The sequence below is a fragment of the Cyprinus carpio genome, chromosome B19 (assembly GCF_018340385.1).
Source record: "Cyprinus carpio isolate SPL01 chromosome B19, ASM1834038v1, whole genome shotgun sequence".
NCBI lineage: Eukaryota > Metazoa > Chordata > Actinopteri > Cypriniformes > Cyprinidae > Cyprinus > Cyprinus carpio.
Genome location: NC_056615.1, coordinates 24,525,630 through 24,547,706, shown reverse-complemented (window position 1 = coordinate 24,547,706; position 22,077 = coordinate 24,525,630). Strand labels below are relative to the sequence as shown.

At 37.6% G+C, this 22,077-nt stretch overlaps 1 protein-coding gene across 2 annotated transcripts in view; it reads left to right on the top strand.

The window, feature by feature from the left end:
• Positions 1-22,077, top strand: part of LOC109092000 (glutamate receptor ionotropic, kainate 5) — a 96,939-nt gene that overhangs the window by 3,140 nt on the left and 71,722 nt on the right. The window contains exons 2-3 of one of the 2 annotated variants that reach the window (XM_042745066.1): positions 192-1,260; positions 1,411-1,726. The gene's annotated coding sequence lies outside the window, so the exon portion shown is untranslated. Of the gene's footprint in view, positions 1-191; positions 1,727-22,077 lie in introns of both variants that reach the window. The other variant, XM_042745065.1, reaches the window with a different exon arrangement.

Here is a 22,077-nt window from a genome sequence, read left to right as displayed (position 1 = left end):
TGGAAGGAAAGGGGGAATGTCAGTGCAAGGACATCATAGAGTAAGAGGTGTGGATGATGCGACTGCACTCATAAAATGAGCAAGTAATGGAAAAAGACCATTTCGGGCCACTCTAGATCCCTGGCATTACATCATTATGTCTTTTCCTGCTTTAATTATATGTTCCTAATTGTCTGTTCCTCCGGCTCCAGGCTGTTTCCTGCTCCGTAAAGGCCCATTTCTCCACCCTTGACGCGTCTTACCGCTCCTGCCTGCTGACAGCAAGTTCTTCTTCCATACATCCCCAGGCGCTCTCAGAATGCACCTACTTTCCTGCCAGCAAAGCACGGTGACAGGAGCACAGAGACTTGAGGATATCTGGCATTAAAAAGGAAGTAGGACCAAAAAGAAAGAACAAATCCTTGATTGGGATTTTTTTTTAATGAAATCACTTGACGTATGCTACTCCGAAACCATCCAACGTTTTAAGTTGGAACGGAACCCTGAGGGGCCAAAGGAATAAGTGTCATCCAATCACACAAAGATCCTTTGATTTCATATCGCACCGAGAGGATCCTAAGCGATACCATTCAACGGGAGATAATTGAACTTCCTGCCTGGCAGGCAGCTGAAAATGGAGAACTAGAAGTTCAAGTGGATTTTCTGGGGGATACGTTCAAGCACCCCACCACTCAGAATCAGATTGCAGGCCAGTTCTGATGGCGATCTTCTAGCAGTCTGTGGTGTTTGGTGTTGTTTTTCCTCACTTGTTCTGATAAGGGAAAGACCGCAATCAGATCTCAACTTTTTGACTGACATTCAACAGTTTTACTGTGTAGGTCTAGAAAGAAAAACAAAGAAAGAGAGATCAGACGGTATGCTTTGGACTGACAAGGCTTTTCTCCTGAAATCTGGGGCAAAAAGGGAAAATTTATTACATGCTTTAGTTTTACTATTCAGATTCAGGTAAATTGAAAGACAGAAGGAGAACAAGACCAAAGAAAGCGAAAAGGGGAGGGAGGGGGCCAGATGCCACAGATCGTCGCCAACTCCTACCTTTTGATAAGTTAAGCTTCTTTTTCCATTTTCATCTTCTTTTCATCTTGAAAATTAGATTTTTTTGTCCTTTTTTTTTTCTTTCAGATGACCCTTAAGACTGTAAGGGAGATCGTAACACATTGCAGTGACTGAGATAGGGTGGGGAAAAGGAGGGTGAAGCTTCCCCCCCACCCCATATCTGAAACAGAATGTTCTGTTGGCTTCTCATTTTTGCAGTTTTAGGTATTTATCTTGTCACTCCATCTCCGTTTTTATCCCCCTCTCCGTGCCTCTGGGAGAGCAAAGGAAAGATTTGAGTTATTTCATCTCTGCTGGAATTTTTTTTATTTGCCTTCCCGACTGATTTTTCTTCTGTACTCCTGTTTACCCCAGACAAAATGCTGTTGTATCTCAAGTCAAAATCAGGAACCTGATAGCGTTTGGCAAAAGATTCCACAAGGAGAGCCAGGCAACGAGAACAAGAGACGGAAATCTTCTGAAGCCTAACCTCCGATCTTAAAAAAGCGTGAGATCTGCTTTTGCCCTCCCCGCTTCACCACCCCCCCATTTCCCATCCAGTTTCAGAGGTGTCCTCGGATATTCCTTCCTCTTTTTCCCCGGAATTTGTCAGCATTCCCGACGGGACGCAGCCAGCTTGTATCCGTGCCAATCCTTTGATATTAGCTCCCGGTGTCGTCTGCTTCATTCTGTGAGTAGATCGCGCTCTCTCTGCCTGTCTGTGCGAGTGTGTGCAGTCATGTGTGCGTGTGTGTATTTGACTTTGGCTCCATATGGTGTTCAATCCCCTGTGTAGCTGTGCTTATCTATCGTCTGTTTACAGTATGTGTGTACGTCTGGGTGAGTGTTTAACTTGGATGCGTACGCTACGCGAACGTAAAAATGAGTCAAGGTTAATGGTATGGGCTTCTTTGCTGGGCTACTCATGCAAATAGTGCCTAGCTTGGACAAATATATGTTCTGCTGCAGATACAGTGTGTTTGTAGAGGCACGTATGTAGCAGGTGTCACAAGTGTAACATTCTTGTGTGCATGCACCTTTTAGGCTATAGGGTGACACCAGACCATGATTAGTTCCTGGAGGTTGTGCTCTAATGAATGCAAATTGATGGAATGTCTTTTCATAAAACAAGCTCAATGGACTGGCATATTTATTCTCTGTACTAATGCCTGTGTGAAGTTTATGTGATGATAGCTATTCGTAATAAATGTAACTGACAAAGCTGTTGCAGCGAGAAATGATTGTGTTTTTTTTTCCTGCTTTGCCCCCCAGATTGAACAGCTGTGGTCTCTGTCTCTTCTCTCAGCCTTTTTCCCATCACTTGCTCAATCAGTGTCTGGACCTCACTTGGGGCTGGCCAATAATTGAAAAGCTATATTGATATTCTGCTTGGTGGAGACAGAGGGGAAAAAATACACTTTTATTTACAGTTACAAAAAGTACTTGTGAAACACATTAGGTTTGAGCATCCTTTCTGGTTAATTGTTTCAATGCTGTTAGCTGGGCTTGAGAATAACTAAAAGGTTTTTTGCTTTACTGTGGGCTGACCATGTCTTGTGGTCTGGCTGGTAATAAGCTTTGGGGAGATGAAAAATGATGCTGACAGGGCAACAATATGAACAAAACTGGGGGTTTTGCGTGGTGGGCCACAGTTCAAGGAGGATGTACATCTCAAATGACAATTGAATTGAATTGAAAAAATGTTGCAGTAGTGCTGATGTGGAGGTGTTCCTTTCAAATAATCTGTTTTAGGCCAGATATGTGATTCATTTACCACCTACATTGTTCTTAACCATTTAAAGATGCAGTTTTGCTCATATAGGAAATGTAGTTTAGGATATCTGAGATGGACTAGCTTTGTAAATGTCTTTATTCTCATGTGCTTCCTGTGGAATGACACCTGTTGGTTTGCTGCCTCCTGTTGAAAGTGTGTGGTTGCTAAAGTTATTGGTAATCTCACAGTCAGAGTGGGCTCTTTCCCAAAATGCCATGTGTTCCTATCTGTAGTCCTGGCACTGCACAGGTCAGCTGCTGCCATTCCGGTCAACATCTGTTGCACTCTTGATCATAGCAGGTCCAGGCTATATTGCTTGCAAATTGCATGTTGATATTTTGCTCTAAAGGAACTCTTGCAGGAAACTCTTCATGCAAAAGAAGATCTAGATATTGCAGTATACGTGCACAACACATAATAACTACCACAATATGTATCATAACATCTGCTCAGACAGATTTTGAATCTGTGTTGTTCTGCCTACAGTAACTTTTCTTGTTCTATCGCTAGAATTATACTATTTCCAAAATATCTAAAGGACTGTAGCAGCAATATATTTTGGTAAATGGCTGACAGAAAAGGTGAAAACCTTAAAATAAAAAGGACTTGTTATCTAAACTTAACTATGTTTAGTTATTCAGTAGCATGGTGAATGGTTTATCTGTTGTTACCCACATATTCTATCTTGATAACTAACTAGCTGGTGTACAGTGTTAGGCAAGTGTAACCCCTCTCTCTCGGGTCCTTGCCGCCACACCTCGCCCTTTCTCCGAGTGGGCCTCGAACCCGGGTCTCCGGCGTGAGAGGCGGACGTACTAACAAGGAGGCTAAATGACTGCAACCACTAGTGAGTCTCTTGAGATCAGGGGAGTGAGACTTACCTGCACAGCACCTACTCGTTGGCCTACGTTACACTCACCCCCCTAAACCTCATACTCACCAGGGTCACGGCACCAATGTAACCCCTCTCTCCCGGGTCCTCACCGCCACATCTCGTCCTTGCTCAGAGTGGGCCTCAAACCCAAGTCTCTGGCATGGGAGGCAGACCCACTAACAAGGTGGCTAAATTATAGCAGCCACTAGCGTCAGTCGCTAGTGCATCTTTTGAGATCAGGGGAGTGAGGTTTACCTGCAAAGCACCTACTCGCTGGCCTCCGTTACACAAGGTACTCTGAAAATGTAATCAAATTACTGATTACTCCTTTTAAAAGTAATCACGTTACTGTTCTGATTACTTTATTTCAAAAGTAATTTTTTAATTAGTTACATTACTAGTTACCTTACTTTTTTCTCCATGAAATTTATGAAATCCCAGCATACACGCTCCCAATAAATATTTGTTATTAAAGCGTCAACATTCACAGAACACTGTTATTTTTAACTAAATCAAGCGGCTGCTGCGTGTATGGTTTGGTGTGGCAGAATGCCAGTAAAGAGCGCTGTATTTATAGTCTCTAAAAGACGTCTGTTCATCGCAATCTCACAAATCTCTGTTATAACACAATAAATATATGCATAATGAATCATTCATAATGTCTACAATTCGTGTGTTATAATGAGAGGATTCATAAGCACGCAAATTTCAGCACTGCATTGCTCAACGCTGCAAACATGTGTTATAGCTTGCCCCTGTTAATCGTTTATATTTTATATTAGTTCATGTTGTTTTTGTGCAATAGATGAATAACAGTTTATTTGTTTTAGATATTTTATGTTTAGATATTTTTATTTTGCGTGAGTCCCATGAATCACTTTATTCTCCCGCATCCCGCACACACGAGTCTCTGCACTCACCTATCAAGTCTTGTCCTGCGCGCTGCACTCTGTTGCATCGGGTCTTGTGGGAGCAGGTTTCTAAAGCGTTACTAAGTAATGCGTTACTGCCCAACACTGCTGGTGTATATCAGGGTTTCCACACATCTGACCAGTGAATTCCCATGACATTTACTTTTTAAAGTAATTTCAATAATTTTATACAGATTCTAATCAGCTACTTAAAGCCACTAAAGGTTAAGTAGAAAATAATGGTTTACTATATGAAATGTATTATAACGTTCCTGTATTTTTTCCTAGTTTTCCATTTCTTTAATTTATTATTATTATTATTATTAATTTCTATTACTTTTTCAGGCCTGGAAATCATATTTAAGTGGCTTTATACTTCTAGATTTCAGTGACATTTCTAGTCACTTGTGAATCATAAATCAAGTCAGAAAAAAAGAAATGGTTCAGTGGTTCAGAAAAAATGCTTCACTATAATTTTCCCCTTATCTTTCTATTCATTTTTCTTTCAGTTTTTTATTACTGTTATTTTATTTCACTGACTGTTTTTATAGGCTTGGATTTTTTCTTCTTTTTATTTACTCATGCCTGTGGCATACAAACAGCTACCAATAGACACGTTAGATGAATAAATCTGTAGCTTTGTGGGTCTTTTGGTCAGATTTTTTGGTTATTGTTGGAAGAGCAAATCTTAGTCAACAGTGTTCAATTGAGCGAGACCCTTTTTTTTTTTTTTTTGTTGCCTGTCCTCTCCCCGTCTTTCATATTCTCCATTTGCCTTTGCAGCCACCATTTCTTTATTCTTCAAGTCTCTTTCTCCGTCTAGCTTTTTCTTCCAGTCCATGTAGAATTCAGGGGTCAGAAATACACATATTCTTGCTGTGGTCACAGACTGTGCCACAGAGAGATGAGAGGGAGAAAGAGGGAGGACCAGAGCTTGAGAGCTAATCCATCACCGCAGTCAGTGCCGGGTCCCCTTGCGTGTGTATGAATGAGAGGGAGAGCACACAGACACCGTATGAAACAATGCTGTCCAAATACTAAAGCCCTGCTTTAATAAGCTTTGCCTGCACCTCCTGGATTTCTTACAATGGTGATTATAATGTCACATAGAAAAGTCAGTACTATAGATTTTCCTCACTTTTCCATCAGCCTTGAAGAGTTCACCCAAAAACGGAAATTCTTTATTTACGCACCATCATGTCATTCAAAACCCGTTCAAAAAAGACTGTCTTTCGCAGAGCATAAAAGAGCTGCACTATAACGTACTATAAAAGCGTACAGTGACCACAAGCTGTCAAGCTACAAAAAGGAAAAAAAAATAACCATGAAGGCAACATCAAAGTAGTCCATATGACTCATGCTGCTTATTCAAAGTTGTTAAAAAGTGTCCATATGCATTCCAGTACAGCACTTCAAGTTTGGTATCTATGACACCAAATGGCATTGGTTCTCGTCTGGCTGCTCATGATGTGCCAGGTATGTATATGTGGACTAGCAAATGAATTTTGAGAGTTATGACAGAGAAGACAACCAAAGCTCCAAATGGTGTTTATTGAGGAGTACAGTTCAAATTCAGTACTTCTATCTACCTTTTTCTTCAATGCGGAAGTAAGCCTATGGGTGAGACTTCCGGTTCATTAGCCGTTATTGGTAAATAAGGAGGAGAATAACAACGTGCAGTAAACAGTAAAACTGTTTGCACTACAAACCAGTGTGTTCATAATTAAGATAATACATTAAAATAATATAAGACAAGACACACCAACTTTCAATATCAAGCAGCAAAACTAACTGTTTTGTTCAGCTAAAAATAGCTGGACGGAGTGGACGCAGTTGAGACCGGAAGCCAGACCCATAGAATTTACCAATGGCCACGCCCATCTTTACGACAAGAAAAAGGTGGATACACCACTATTTAAGATTACTTGGTTTTCATATTCAAGTACTGTACCTGTATTCAAGATGCAGCTTATTAGGCGAAAGTAGAAACATTTCTATCAATCAGTTGCTAAAACCTGTCTATGGAAAACCATTCCATGTCCAAACACAGATTTTTACACTTTCAAACAACTGCTTTTATCGCTGCTGAAACAAATTTAAAATGACAGATTTTCAATGTTTTTTTAATTCATTTTTTAAAATAAATGTCTTTCTTTTAAAGGTTTTTTTTTTTTTTTTTTTTTTTTTTTTTTTACATTTTCAGTCCATAGAATTCAGTTATGAAAATGTCTATAGTTTAAAAATATATCAGCAGCTATAAACTGCGGTTTGAGCATAATCTAAAATTACTTCTGTTGCTTTTTTATACTTGCTTTACCTTTTTTACTTGTAGATAGATTTTGAAAATTGTAGACATTTCACTCACTAAAGGGGCAAGGTGCAATGTTTTTGGAAATTATTTAATATGATAATTACTTCCAATACTCAATAATGTAATCTCTACAAATGAGTCAAATACATTTTGTATGTATAAAAACAAATATAGTTCTGGAAGAACATCCTGACTGCAGGTGTACAAAAGTGTTTTGGTAGATATCAAAGTACATTATTAATAATTAATCCTGCTCTGCTGGAACTACATACTGTTGAACAATGAAATCCGCTTCAGTGCTGATCACCAGACTTTCACCACAAATGAAGAGTTCTGTTTATTAAAGAAAATATGGGAGGAATGCAGTTAAATACAGGTAGTTTACAGTAGATACAGTAATGTTTAAATGTAAGCTATTGTGTTCTATTCATGGCAGTTACATGATATACTGCACCCTTCCTTTTGTAGCATTTCTATATGAAGCATTTGAAAGAAGCATGGGAAACTTTTTTAAGTGAGATGTTCATTGTCAAGGAGAAAACTCTCTCATACTAAGGGCTTTGAATACAATCTTAGTGTGAGCTGACCTTAACGCTCTCTTTGTACATCCTCTTATTAGCGTACATCTTTTATACCTTCTGCTTAATTCTCCTGCAGGTTGAGTTACCAGTTGTCCACAGCCAACAGGTCTAGTCTCAGTTGCTTACAACTGACAGATTAAAAACTGCTATTGATTAAAAAAGACACTTCTATAGATTTTCTCCTGAACTTGTCAGGTCTTAGTCTTCATATCTATATTTAGGCACATGCATGAATCTCTACCGCTACCGAGCCTTCACTTTTCCTCAAATAGCTCAGAGCTAGCATGAATCTTGTTCTTGGCAGTTTTTGGTCCAGTGAATGTACATGTATTTTTCTAGAAGACAGACACTAGGGGCCATCTCATTCACCGTGAGGCGGACTGACTCCTGGCTTTAATTACACCAGCAGATCCCAAGGCTAAGGAGAACCAATCACAGGTTCATCAAAACTGGCCTTGAAGCGCAATTCATCTCCATGTGTGGAAAGCAGATGGGGGGAGAAACGTAAAGGCCTTTTGGGATGAGCAGCACAAAAAATCAATATGTGCTGTCTAATGTATACACGAGCAGGGAGACCATCCCCACCTACCCAGAGGCTTAAGTTTTAGATCAAAGTACCTAAAGAGACTAATCTAGGGTACGATGGGGCTGAGCAAAACAAGAGAGAAAGGGTGTAAAGCAGACGACAATATGGCGTCAAAGAAAGTTTACCATATGGATTAACATTGCACTTCCATTATGGCCTGTTTCAAGCTAACAATTAGATATTTTATGTTAAGAAATTATGTTACGACTGTGCAAAGCTTTATATTTTTAACAACTGAATAGTGGTAGGGTGCCTTAACAACTATCGTGGCTAATTGATATGGAAGCACTGTGTAATTAGACCAGTTTTAGGCTGATCACATTTATTAGGAGGCGTTTATATAAGGACTGCAACCAAATGGGAAAATATGCAGGGGTCTCTAGAGGCAATTTGAAAAGTTTGACTATATTTAGATTTTCTTAAAGATGCAGGGTGCTCAAGAAACCACATCTGTCTGAATGAGTAAGGAGGAAGTTTTAATATGCACAGCTAAAAACCACAAAGTCGTCATGCTAATTAAAGTACCACTGCCGTCAAAGCTAAAAAAAACATATAAGATATAAATATCTGAGCAAAAGATTCATTCGATTTTTACAGCATTCTTAAGGTAATTGTGCTTCTGCATTGATGTTTGGCATTTGGTCGCATAAACATGCTGTGAAATGAAGTTTAGCGTAGAATCTAAACAACTGGACTATAAACTGCCTAATGGAAATAATTTGCTGTTAAAACCAGCAGGGAATCTCATCCTATTATAAGACTGTTAGGATATCAGCCTCCTATAACATATAAAATTCCAGCCATCTAAGCATGTTCAGTGGACAATGTCATCATCGCTCCACCACAGAGTAAAGAAGCTCATTATAAAACACCATGATGGGTCATTTCACATCTATCAGCAATTTTCCAGTGTAAATGAATGCCTTCGGTGGAGGACACGCACAGTATTGCTGTTCTTAGATCGTTATAAAGTAAACCATGTGTGCTTTTATATCTGTTCTTTTCTCATATTATGTTCCTGTGAAATAAGGCTTGCATTATTTTAATTAACCTTCTGCATTCATAACATCATTTAAGTTTCTCCTCATTATAAACCCATATCTATAGGCTGCATCCATTAGAGGGCCTTTTGCATGCAGATATATCAAGAGAGCCTGCTGTTATCCAGCACAGATATAGAGGGATTGGCTTCTCCCCAGTGACACCAGAGTAATTTGGGACGGAGACTCCTGGACGGTAGTCCCCAGGGCCCCATTTCTTCCTCCATCTCAGCCACCTCAGGTTTCCATACAATTTGAAAAATATAACAGGGATTGCTAGTTAATCTTTTGTTTCATATTTTCTCATCTCCAGCTTTAGACTCATAAAGTAAAGCGTGCTCTGGCAGCCCGCGGCATGCAGCTCTAATCTGGGGAGGTTATTCCAAGGATGCTCAGTACCAAGCGAATTTCCCAGTGGCCGCAGACCTCTTTAAGCCGCGGCCTGGCGGAGCCATGATGGCACCCAATCAAAATGCATCGATCTGCTGTCAGCTTGAGGTATGTGTTGGAGAATAAGTAGAAGCACAGACCTGGGCGCAGATTTAGCTTTGCTTCGGACTTAAGGAAGACATGATTGAAGACCAGAAAGACCGTTCTCAGGTCAGGGGAAAAAGAGCAGATTTCAGCAGGGGACTTTAAGTGCCTTCTCTCTTAACTTTATAGACTATCTACTGTACAACAACAATGGTACTTTATAAAGATATTATATTAAGTATGATTACTTATAGACAAAGTGTTTCTTTCTTTTGCTACTCTTACGTGAAATCAAAATGTCAGAGTACAACTGACAGTTCTTTCATGTAATTTTGGTATTTAAGAGCTCTGACTAAAAATGTCTGTCTGCACTGTAGAAAAGGTACACTGTGACATCTCTTTGAATATGATCTCTTTGTTCAACAGTGTTTTTTATAGCTTAAATCACTGTCTTCATTTGTTCAACAGTCGTCTTCTATAATTTTGCTGATTATTAGGGGTGGAACCGTACACAGATGTCACGGATCGGTACATACCTCGGTTCGGGGGTCACAGTTCGATACAATTTCGGTACAACAGGAAAAAAACAAACAAATCTACTGTGCTCGGTTTCTTTTCATTTATTTTGAACAGACAGTAGTACAAATAAAAAAAAAAAATCCACCTAGATGTGAAAAATTTAAATATTATTACATATTACATACACGTTATATATATAAAATCTGCAGTACATATATACATACAAGGAATAAATTCTTGAAATATATTTGATTTAGTTTACAGATAAACATTGTAAAAAAAAAGACACGTAATGTAGCCTATATACTCTGAGTTTAGTTCATTTTTGTGATATGCTTAATTTGTTCACAGGAAGGAAACTCAAATGGCAGAAAGCGACATCCTATTTGTTTTCTTTATTTTACAAAAGCACAATGTTTTGTTTTCATTATGAGTGTACACAAATAAAAGCAGATATTTATACAGTAAGACAAAAAGTGTTTAATGTTGATTCTGCTGGTATAAGAAAACAGTTGAAGTGATCGTGCCGGCACACACACACACACACACACACACACACACACACACACACACACACACACACACACACAAAACACATCAGTTCCAGCATTGCTATCTTGACAGCACAGTTGGTACTTTATCAAAATAAAATACAGTGAATCAAACATCAGCGCACCTGCCTCTGTGTCACTGTTGGAATGTGACTGAAGTACAAAGCCTATAATTTACATAATAAATAATAGTTTAGCATTCAGATACGTTACATCGCAAATATGGAAATATTATGGAATATTTGGATTTGTGACAAATGAGAGAGGTAGGATACACAAGCACAAAGCTCCATTTCGCAAACAGTTGAGTGTACAAGCCTTTAAAGTATACTCTTTTGTCAGTCTGTGAGAGATGCATTCAGAGTCAGCACATGGTTACTGTCTAGTGGGCTTTGTTTTCAAGTGCGCAACTCACAGCATTCGCCGTTCTTTTGCTGGCGGCTGGTTATCAAACAGCATTGCATTGCTGCGGGCGCTGCCTTCTGGATGGGGGGTGATTGCCTGTATTCATTGTAAGGCCTCATGCACCGAACCGAGATGTCCGTGCTGTGATGATTCTGTACGAATACATGTATCGTTCCACCACAACTATGAATGCATACACTACTGTTCAAAAGTTTGGTGTCTGTAAGATTTTAAAATGTCATACCAAGGCTGAATTTATTTGTTCAAAAATACAGAAATATGAATATATTTTAAAATGTAATTTATTCCTGAGATGCAAAGCTGAATTATCAGCATTATTACTCCAGTCTTTAGTGTCACATGGTTCTCCAGAAATTAATATGCTAATCTAATTAATATGCTGATTGGCTGCTTAAGAAACATTTCTTATTATGAATGTTGAAAACCATTGTGCTACTTGAAATTTAGTGGAAACTTCTGTCTGCTTCAGTGGAGAACTGTGCATTTAAGTATTGCTAACAAAACTAAACCAAATTATTTTTATGACATTTGGTTTTTGAAAGTACATTTTTCCACTGCAGCAGACATAACACTGTTCTAAAATACTCAGACAGTTCAGTCCAGTGTAGCTACTAGTGTAGTTCCTGAACCAATGTTTTTTTATGAGCCAATTAATTTTCTGAATCAAAAACATAATATAGTACCACTTTTGTAGACTGAACGATTTTTAACTGAATGAATTTATTTTATTGCATTATGTTAAGATCTGAAATGACTACTTCATTTGGCAACAGATTGCTCAGAAATTCTTTTTATTTGTTGCCCCACATATCTTTCTCAGAAGTACTTCTGTTAAGGAATCATTTAGAATCAGAACGATGATAATTCCAGTCCCTAAATATTAGTGTACTATACAGCTAGCATTTTTTTAATGCTTTTAAGCTTATAGAAAACAGTAGCATTCTTAAAGGAACCAAATTTACTGACTTATAAATTTTCAGATCAGATTGAATAACCAGGTCACTGACAGTTGACGTCAGAATTTGTTAAACAAGCACCAAACTTTGCAATCTGGTTAATATGCATAAACAATTTGATACATTTACATTGCTGTGTAAATATGATTGGAAATGTTAATGAAGACAAAGTAATGCAACAGTTTAGTATGCATAAACAAGCCCCTTACATTAATGTGCTCCACAGTTCGCTTATTTGCTAAAGTAATTGATTTGGTTAATGATGATGCCTACCTCTAATAAGCCACTGACATTTCATACTTGCTCTGTGTTAGTTGTATATTCCCTGCACTCTGTTCACTTCTTACCTTTGGGCTTAGTTAAAAGTCTGCATATAAGTCATGTTTCTTAGTGTAGCTGTTTCAGTCTAGCCTTAATGGTGTGATTACCTGCACAAAGACAAGTTGAGACTGACAAATAACACAGGAAAGAAAATCAAGTGTTGCTTTGCGTGGTGCTAAAATTCTTATTTTTCTATTAGTTATATCATTAATTTGGGCTAAAAGTTGTTTGAAGCAAATTTACAAACTGTTACATGACTATGTATCTGGCCAGAGCATCTGTGATGATTTGGCAGGCATAGTGTGGTGTGCTAAATATAATGCAGTATCAGTTGAGCACATTTTTAAGTTGTGTGCTGTGTGCCGAGTTAATTTTAAGTTTGTACAATTTCATTCTGTAGTACGTGAGTATGAAATAACCCAGTGAAATACTTTTGAAGAGGCTGTGTAAACACACAAGAGTGAAACAGTCATGTAGAACAGATTGACTTGAGATCTGTTGGTACAAAGGTACTGTAAGGCTCGCATGGGCGGTTCAGTCTACAACACAAGAAATTGTATAGCTACAAGTTGTCTTACTCTACTAGTATGGTATAGTATTTTCCTTATGTGCTGTTGTCCGCAACGTTTTGCCATAGTTTCAAAGCGTATTTACTGCTGTGGGTGGTAGAAACCGTGTGAAGAGACATGGTCAGTTGGCTCAGCGAGTTTCAGATTTGTTTGCACGTAATAAGGCACAGGGAGGACATCTTGAGAATTTTTTTTTTTTTTAAGGCTGGACTGTTCTTTGAAGTCCTCCATGTTGGAGTCTCATACATAAACATGAGCAATGTTTGCTTTTGGCATAGAAGCAGCTTGCTTGTGGAGGTTGTGTACATCACTGTTTTGGGGCTAAAACAAGATTTGGCACTAAAAACTGCTGTATTGTTTTCAGTATGAACAAAATCAATGAGGAGGCTATTCCAATTATTATTCTGTTGTCAAAGTCAGTCAGTTAAGGCCATTTTGCATTGTTTCCAGTTCATTTTCAGAGGGCACTGACAGAGGCACTGCTTTCCAAGCTTGTACACAAAATCTTGCCGCTTTGTCGTGCATGACTATTAGCAGCACACACAGCCCAAGATAAATCTATATTATTGTTTTGCATCTGCCACACGTTGTTGATCAATCAGAGGCCATTTTATAGCATTGCAAACAGCCAACCTTGTTAGCAAAGGCTATTGTCACAAACGTCTTCTACCACTGCTCTGATATTTTAACTTTAGTGCAAATAACATAATACTTTGTATGTACAGTAAATGTTGTGTGAGTCGCATCAATATCTGCACTTAGTGTGAACAAGATTCTATTTGTTGCAGTTTTTATATTGTGGTAACAATATTTACCAGTAAGATTTTTTTGAAAGAAATTAATACTATTTTATTCAGCATAGATGCATGGAATTGATCAAAAGTTACAGTAAAGACTTTTACGCAAATGTTTTTGAGCAGCAAATAAGCATTTAAGTATGATTTCTAAAGGATCATTTGACACTGAAGACTGGAGTAATGATGCTGAAAATTCAACTTTGCCATCATTTGAATAAATTAGTGTTAAGTATATTACAATAGAAAACAGTTATTTTGAATTGTAATACTTAATATTATGGTTGTACTATGTTTTTATTAAATAAATGCAGGTTTGGGGGCATAAGAGATGTGTTGACCCCAGACTTTGGAATGGTAGTTTAAATTGCATCTCCCTTTTCACACTTGCCTGGCTTGTTGCTTTTATGTGGTCAAGAACAGCGTTGATGAATTATTTCCCTTCAGTATGTCTGCACATCAATCATTTAGGCCAGTTTCTGATTAATGTAATTTTATTTCATTCATTTTGTTTGTTTTATTGGCTGTCACTTACATGCAACACAGAATGCAATATTTACAGTAATAACCTCAATCAGAAATGCAATATGTGTTCATAGCAGGCAACATTACGCTTGCACTGATGTGTGTACAATCAAATTTCAATAATGGACTCTTTCTCGCTGAATATTCTGTTCATATTCATGTAAAACTTGTCCAGATACACAGTGTGTTGAGCATGACTTTCATGCTGTTTTGAGAAATCAAGCAAAAGAATGTAAAATGCCTTTTAATCAATGAATCATTTTCTGCAAGCTAAGCTGAAGAGAGCTACATCATCAGACTTGAGTCGATGGAGATCAGACCTTTACGAGATCATCTCATCTGCCTCACATGATCTCAACTCATCCATGTGATGATCAGATCAGTGAGCATGTGTAGTGGCTGTTCTGCATTGATTCTGTTCAGTGGAGGAGCTTTTAGTGGTCTTTACAAACTCTGATGACTTGAGTGGTTTATTCTACAGCCAAAAGTCACACCCCCTAAAATCTATAATATCTCCTATAATGAAACGCTGACCTCACCTCGAATCCTAGGGATCAAGTGTCTCGGGTTTAGTTTCTCTGAAGTGAAGAATCTCTGTTAAAAGTTTTTTTTTTGTTCAGTAAAGATCTGAAAGAGTAGTGATTTATGATGCTCTGCTGCTGTTCTGGTTGATTGGATCAATATGAGTGGCAAAGCTGGGATCTAGCCATTGGTTACCCTTCATTTATTGCCATTACAAGGGAAACTAAAAAAGCCCCGGTCTTGTGATCCTATACGAGTCTTAATCCAGACTTTGATCACATTAAAAGTGTGCCAAAGCTCTCTAACCTCTCCTAACACCAGCAGAAATGGGCTGTGAGAGTATGAGCAGGAATACTGCAGGCCTTATCCATCACATATGTGCTCATGTTGCTTGTCACATCTGTTATGCATGTACCATGCATACATTAATTTGAGTACAACAGAGGTAGACTGGAGCTTAAATAATGTGTCACATTTGAGGCAACATATTTCATCCAGGGCCAAAAAAAAAATGCTTTTCAATCATAATTGTGCTTGACTTGAGGTTTTGTACAAGGCGATCAGCTCATAAGTCAGCTGTTAACACTGTGGAGGCGTCAAATGTCAGTCATTGTTCTCCTCTCATTCAGACTTTGCAAGAAAATGAAACGCCAATTGCAATGCATTTAACTACATATTGTGACATTTTTATGTGAAAGTGAACAGAATGTTTAGCATAAAATTATGTAGGATGGTTCTTGACTTCTGTTATTATATCTATATATTTGTTCTAGTAGAAGGGTGGCATAATGACTGTAAAAAATACACATTAATATATTCCTTTGGTTATTAATATTTGTATTGTGTGGTAACCGTTATATATTATATACATTTTTAAGTGGCGTCAGTTATTCAACTATAAAAGCGTTTTGAAATCCATGGGGGGAAAACTAATCTAGTTGCAGGAACCAGTAGTGGAGAGAATTGTGTGAGATGCTGTACAGTCTACAATGGCAAGAATTCATTATCCACACAATACTGTCTGTCACACACTGTTTTTGAATTATTTCTTAACATGCTGTGTACTATATCCAATTCCCAATATAATCTGCCATGGCCTGCAGACCAAAAAAAAAAAAGCTGTTGTTTCGAAGCAAGGTTGAAATCTCCAAATGTTCAAAAGTTTCAAAATGTTGTCAAGATAAAAACCCTGAGAGTGAAGACGCAGGATGTGACCGGTTGTCCATAGACAGTTAGTTTTTCCTCCTTTTGTCTCTTTATTTTGTGAGCTAGATTCCTCTTGGCAGTTGCACCAGATTAATTGGTTGTGACATGACAAGCCACACTGAGACTCAATTTCAAGACAAGGCGAACATTATGAATACTCTTAAGCCTTAGATCTGATCTGAGGATTTGCGCATGGCAAAGCAGTTTTGAGAAGCTGTGATTCACCAGAATGACGCGTTTGTCATCACCTTTGTGTTCTGCTTTACAATGACAATACAAATAAAAATACAGTTCCTAAAGAAAACATGAGTGGGGCTTGCCTTTGAAAAATTTGCTGCAATGTGAATGGTTGCCAGAGTGTTGCTATGCCTGTTACCAGGGTGTTACATGTTCTGCTGGTTGCTAGGGTATTTTAGCTGATAGGGTGTTTTAGGTGGTTGTTAGGATATTCTGATGATAAGGTGTTTTAGGTGGTAGTTAAGATGTCCAGGGTGGTTGATTGGGTGTTTTAGGTGGTTGTTATGATGTCCAAGGTGGTTGATAGGGTGTTTTATGTGGTTGTTAAGATGTTCTGGGTGGATGATAGGGTGTTCTATGTGGTTGATGGGGTGTTTTAGGTGGATGTTATGATGTTCTGGGTGGATGATATGGTGTTTTATGTGGTTGATAGGGTGTTTTAGGTGGTTGTTAAGATGTCTAGGGTGGTTGATGGGGTGTTCTAGGTGGTTGTTACAATATTCTGGGTGGATGATAGGGTGTTCTATGTGGTTGATGGGGTGTTTGTTATGATGTTCTGGGTGGATGATATGGTGTTTTAGATGATTGTTAAGATGTCTAGGGTGGTTGATGGTAGGGCTGTGCAAATTATCGAATGTGATGATCATGCGCATCTCATCAGTAAAGCCGTTTCTGTGATAGTAATTCTGTAGTAGTAAATCTCCATCACGTGCTTTCAGATGGAGCAGCATTTACTACACAGAACCATAGTTCACTGACAAGCTACGCAATATCGCGTTCATTATCGGCGATGTATCGCTTGTGATTATGAACGCAATATTGCGTAGCTTCACAGTGAACTATGGCTCTGTGTAATAAATGCTCTTCCATCTGAAAGCAAGTGATGCAGATTGCCATGACGAGATGCGCATGATCATCGCATTCGATTATTTGCACAGCCCTAGTTGATATGGTGTTTTAGATGGTTATTACGATGTTCTGGGTGGATGGTTGAGTGTTTGAGGTCATTGTTAGGATGTCCAGGGTGGTTGATAGGGTGTTTTAGGTGGTTGTTAGTATGTCCTGGTGGTTGCTATTGTGTTTTTAGTTAATTCTTAGAATGTTTTGTTGGTGTAGAAGTATTTTTTAACTGATTGTTAGGATAGTTTGGTTCTGTTCTGTACTGTAAGTACAACCATATAAGTTTCAGAAATCAAAACTTTCTTGTTAGTCCAAAAACAGCTTATACCGAAGCCATGCTGCCCAAACAACCCGTTTTGGAATTAGTCACATTATGATGTCATAGCGCAACGAAAGACCTGCAGATGATGTAGTATGGTATGGTAATGTAGTAGGTAAATATCAAAAGAGGCAAACACAGGTTTGCAGGTGAAAGATGGTTCTGAGGATAAGACGCTGTGCAGTGCCAAGTTGTGGAAAACATTAGGAAAGAGTGGATGAACTTTATTTTTAATAACGTACCAGATTGTGTCAGTAAGCACCTGGTCATTTGTTTGCTTCATTTTTACCACAAATTGTTTTTTTGAACAAGACACAATTCAGTGCAAGAATTTCAGAGATACTGAAACAAAAAGACGATGTGCCAACTAAATAGGATACGACAGTAATGTCGCAAAACACAAGTTTGAGTTACAGTGTTTTTATCGTGTCATTATTGCTTTGTCTCTTACAGATAGTTTGATATGTACTGGGTATTTATAAGTTTTTAACCTAAAGTGTGATGAATATAATGATTTCATAGCACTGGGCATTTATTACCAAATCTAGAATGCATGCACCAGAAAATAGCTGATTACTTTTAATATATGTATATATATATATATATATATATATATATATATATATATATATATATATATATATATATATATATAATAATTTTTTTTTTTTTTTTGTGAACATTACAAGTGGACCTCATTTTATTTTTTACAAACCCTAAATCTAAGTATGCAAAAGTTAGTGATGCTTGCACTAATGTTTAAAAGAGTAATGTATTTTTAAAGTTTAACGACCTTATCTGGCCAAAAAGAAAGTGTGATGATTATGATGATTTTTTGGTATTTTACATCAAAAACATTTTTGTGGCCATCATCCCAGTCTTTACCAGCAGGAACAGCTTGGGGTTTGTTCCACACAAATGACTGACAGACTCAATGTCTGTAAGCAGATCTTTTTTTTCCAGAGATTCTTTGGCAGACTGCTTGTGTGTGTATGTATGTGTGCACATGGGTTTAAAATGTGTCCATTTTTGACAGAGCTGGTATGCAGCTTGTTGTCCTGGAGATATCTATTAGAAGTGAGAGACAAGCTAAATTTGTTATTGTAATGATCAACACTGAGAGAGAGAGAGAGAGAGAGAGAGAGAGAGAGAGAGAAGAAATGAGATTGAGGAGGGCGAGAGAACAGAAGAGAAGGATTAATGCTGTCTGAACCCTTTGGGGACAGAAATAAAAATAAGAGAAGCTACATAAACGGATGTGAAAGAAGGAAATCAATGAGAGTAAACTATGAGAAAGTAACTGAATGTAGCAATGCTGGGAGAAAAGATGATGCAAACATAAATAAGAACAAATATGTGCTTAAAAATGTTTTTGGAACTGTATTAGCTGAGCAGGTCGCATGCATGATGCTTTTTTGTGCTTCCTATGCCGTAAAGTTGACTAAACTGGCTATATTTGAACAACATCTTTATTGTGTTGCATTCCCGCAGGCTTTTTCTTTTAACAGTGGATGCACAGGGCAGTAATGAGCAAGCTTATTTGGATTTCCAAGAATTGTTTGCTTAGTTGTGTCATTGCAGATGTTTGTTTGTTGTGCTTGTATCATGTAGATGTTGCTCATAACAGCCAGATTGGACAGGAAATGAAACATGCACACAAGGAGAAGGCCAGGAACTTTAGCTTGAAAGGACTGAGCATAAAAGTACGAACATCAGTTGCACTAAACAACGTGGTTTCCTTTGATTAATGTGTGTAGTAACAGGCTGCTTCTCTCTTGATGCAGTCAAAGAAAAAAACATAGCAAATATTTGACCCCCAGTGGCAAGGAGAGAAAAAAACGAGTGTCATGTACGATCGATCCTCCATACAAAAATGTCATGCTTTGAAACACTGACTACCAATTGATGTGCTTAAGAAAGAGAGATGCTACACCATGCTACACACTACAAGGTGCTTTTACCAAAATAAACTCACATAGAATCACATCTGTGGAGACTATTCAAAATCACACTGCTGTTAGATGCCATTGAAACGGTTCAGTATTTATTTACCCATTCAGTTTGTTTGTATTTCTTTGATATATTTTTTAACATTAATATTTTTGTATTTGTATTTATAATGTAATATAATTATTTATATTGTTTCAAAATGTTTATATATGTGACCCTTGCTGGAAAAAAAGAGTTGGGATTTCCACATTCTCATTTAAATACCTTCAAAATGATATATGACTTTTTCCAAAGAAAAATCACCAAGCAGTGTTGCATATTTTCCTCCAATTCTTTTCTTACAATATAGCTATTTTTTTTTTTATTTTGGTTAAAAATAAGAACTAAGATACAAATAAACAGTAGTTTAATCAAGAGCAGTAAGTGATTCCATCTTTTCTTTTAATGTTTGATTAACACTGAAACAGATCTATATTAAGTCGTACTGTAATGCATGGATTTGAATAATTTCTGCAAACTATGTTTTTTTATTTATTTAATTTTTTTTTTTTACTGATTTGGGTATTTGATTTTTTTTTTTTTTGCTTTGTTTCCTTCATGTACTCATTCTCTCTCTCTCTCTCTCTCTCTCTCTCTCTCTCACACACACACACACACACACACACACACAATCATTTTGTCATTCAACTTCAGCTTTTTTGTCATTCATCTCTATTTATTTTATTTATTTATTTATTTGCTTACTCATTTTTCTGTTTTTTTTTTCACTTTTCCTGCCTTTTTGTATCTATTCACTTCTGCAGTAATTCTGTGACTCTGATATTTGTTCACTTATTGATTACTGCAATATTCACTCGTTATTTTGCTCCCTATCGTTCATTTATGTACTTGCATCTCATACTCTGTCATGTTCTTTCGTCCCTTTCATTGCATTCTATTCCCTCTTTTATTTTTCCCTCTCTCTCTCTCTCTGACTGCTGCCGTGGCAACAGCAGACCAGAAGCTCGAGAGATGAGATTGGTGTCAGGGCTTGGCAGCTGTGTGTGTGTGTGTGTGTGTGTGTGTGTGTGTGTGTGTGAAAGGAAAGGGTGCAGCTGGATCGTGGCAAATGTGTTTATTGGTGTGTGTATGTGTGTATGTACCCAACGCACTTTGATACATTTTGACCTTTCTCCTCTGTGTGCATGATTGTGTGTTTGTAAGTGAGCCTGTTGAACATTCTGCCTAACCCCACTGAGCAAAGCTATAAATGTCCATCATCTACATCACTACCATCTGAACCCACAGATGAGGCTGCTCCAAAACACACACTAGAAAAGGAATTGTTTTTATAATTAGCAATGCTATAGAAATAGATCAAACTAAAATGAAAATTGAAGTAAGCAGAATGTATATGTTGCTTGTTTTTACCATAAAGTAGTCCATATAAATTTTGCACAACATTCCAATTCTTATAAAGCCATAGGACAACTTTGTTCATAGAATGGATGAAAATGTTATTTTATTTACAGAAAATGGGCTGTAGCTCTCAGATCTCATTCAAATTTAAATATAGCAAAACGGCATGCGTTGTGCCAGGTTTGATGTCACCAATCACAACATGTCAGTATGAATATGCGAACCTGGAAATGAGATTTGCTACAGGTGGGAAGATTTTCAGAAGCTTTTTATACTGTTTGTCACATAAAACCTTCATGACTTCAGAAAACTTGGAATATGTTGTACTTTTAAGTTGTGTTTTCCAAGCTTGATATAGCACCTGTGTCAATTATCTTGAGCTTCATAGACAGACAACCTGTCCTCCAACTAATACGCTCGTATAGGTCGTTTGTCCAAATCCCTGAAATACGACCTATCAGAGCGTATACTACAATTGCGCCCCTATCGGCAAAAGGTCGTGTTCATATTAATGTTTTGTACTCTTTTATTTGCACTGTGATTTGCGTTTCGTGTAGCTCAGTTGGTAGATTATTGCGTTATACCTTGATATGCAATCATGCTATCATGGGTTCGATCCCCGAGAATGGACGTGCACGTAAAATGTATATGCTCAAAAAATCATAATTTAGCATGATTTCTGTGAGGGTTAGGTTTAGGGGGTGGGGTTAGGTGTGGTCATTCGAACGAATAAGCCTCCTAGTAAAATATGTACGAATTACTGTGAGATCGGTGTAAAAAGTCCACACATTGCATTTAAATAAACATGCGTTTTGATTGGTAATGACGTTATACGTCATTTCATGACGACAGACGCAACGCGATACTGTCATTATTTTTACGCCCGCTAGAGGCCGCTTAACGTTAAAACGTAAAAATAGGTCGTTATAAGGTGTTTGCACAAACGACCTATATGGTCGTTTTTTGTTGGAGGACAGGCTCAAAATCTCTTATGTTTATCAAGGCTGCATTTATTTGAGTAAACAATAAATGTAAAACAGTAATATTGTGAAATATTATTCAAATTTTAAATAACCGTTTTAAAGAAACTTTTTTAATGAACCAGCAATTCCTCCAGTCTTCAGTGATCCTTTACAAATCATTCTAATGTGCTAATCTGGTGCTCAAGAAACATGTCTTATTATTATCAATTTTGACAACAGTTGTGCTGCTTAATTTTTGTGATGTTTTTCATGATTCTTTGATCAATAGAACGTTCAAAAGAACAGCTTTCATTTGAAATAGATTTATTTTTTTCA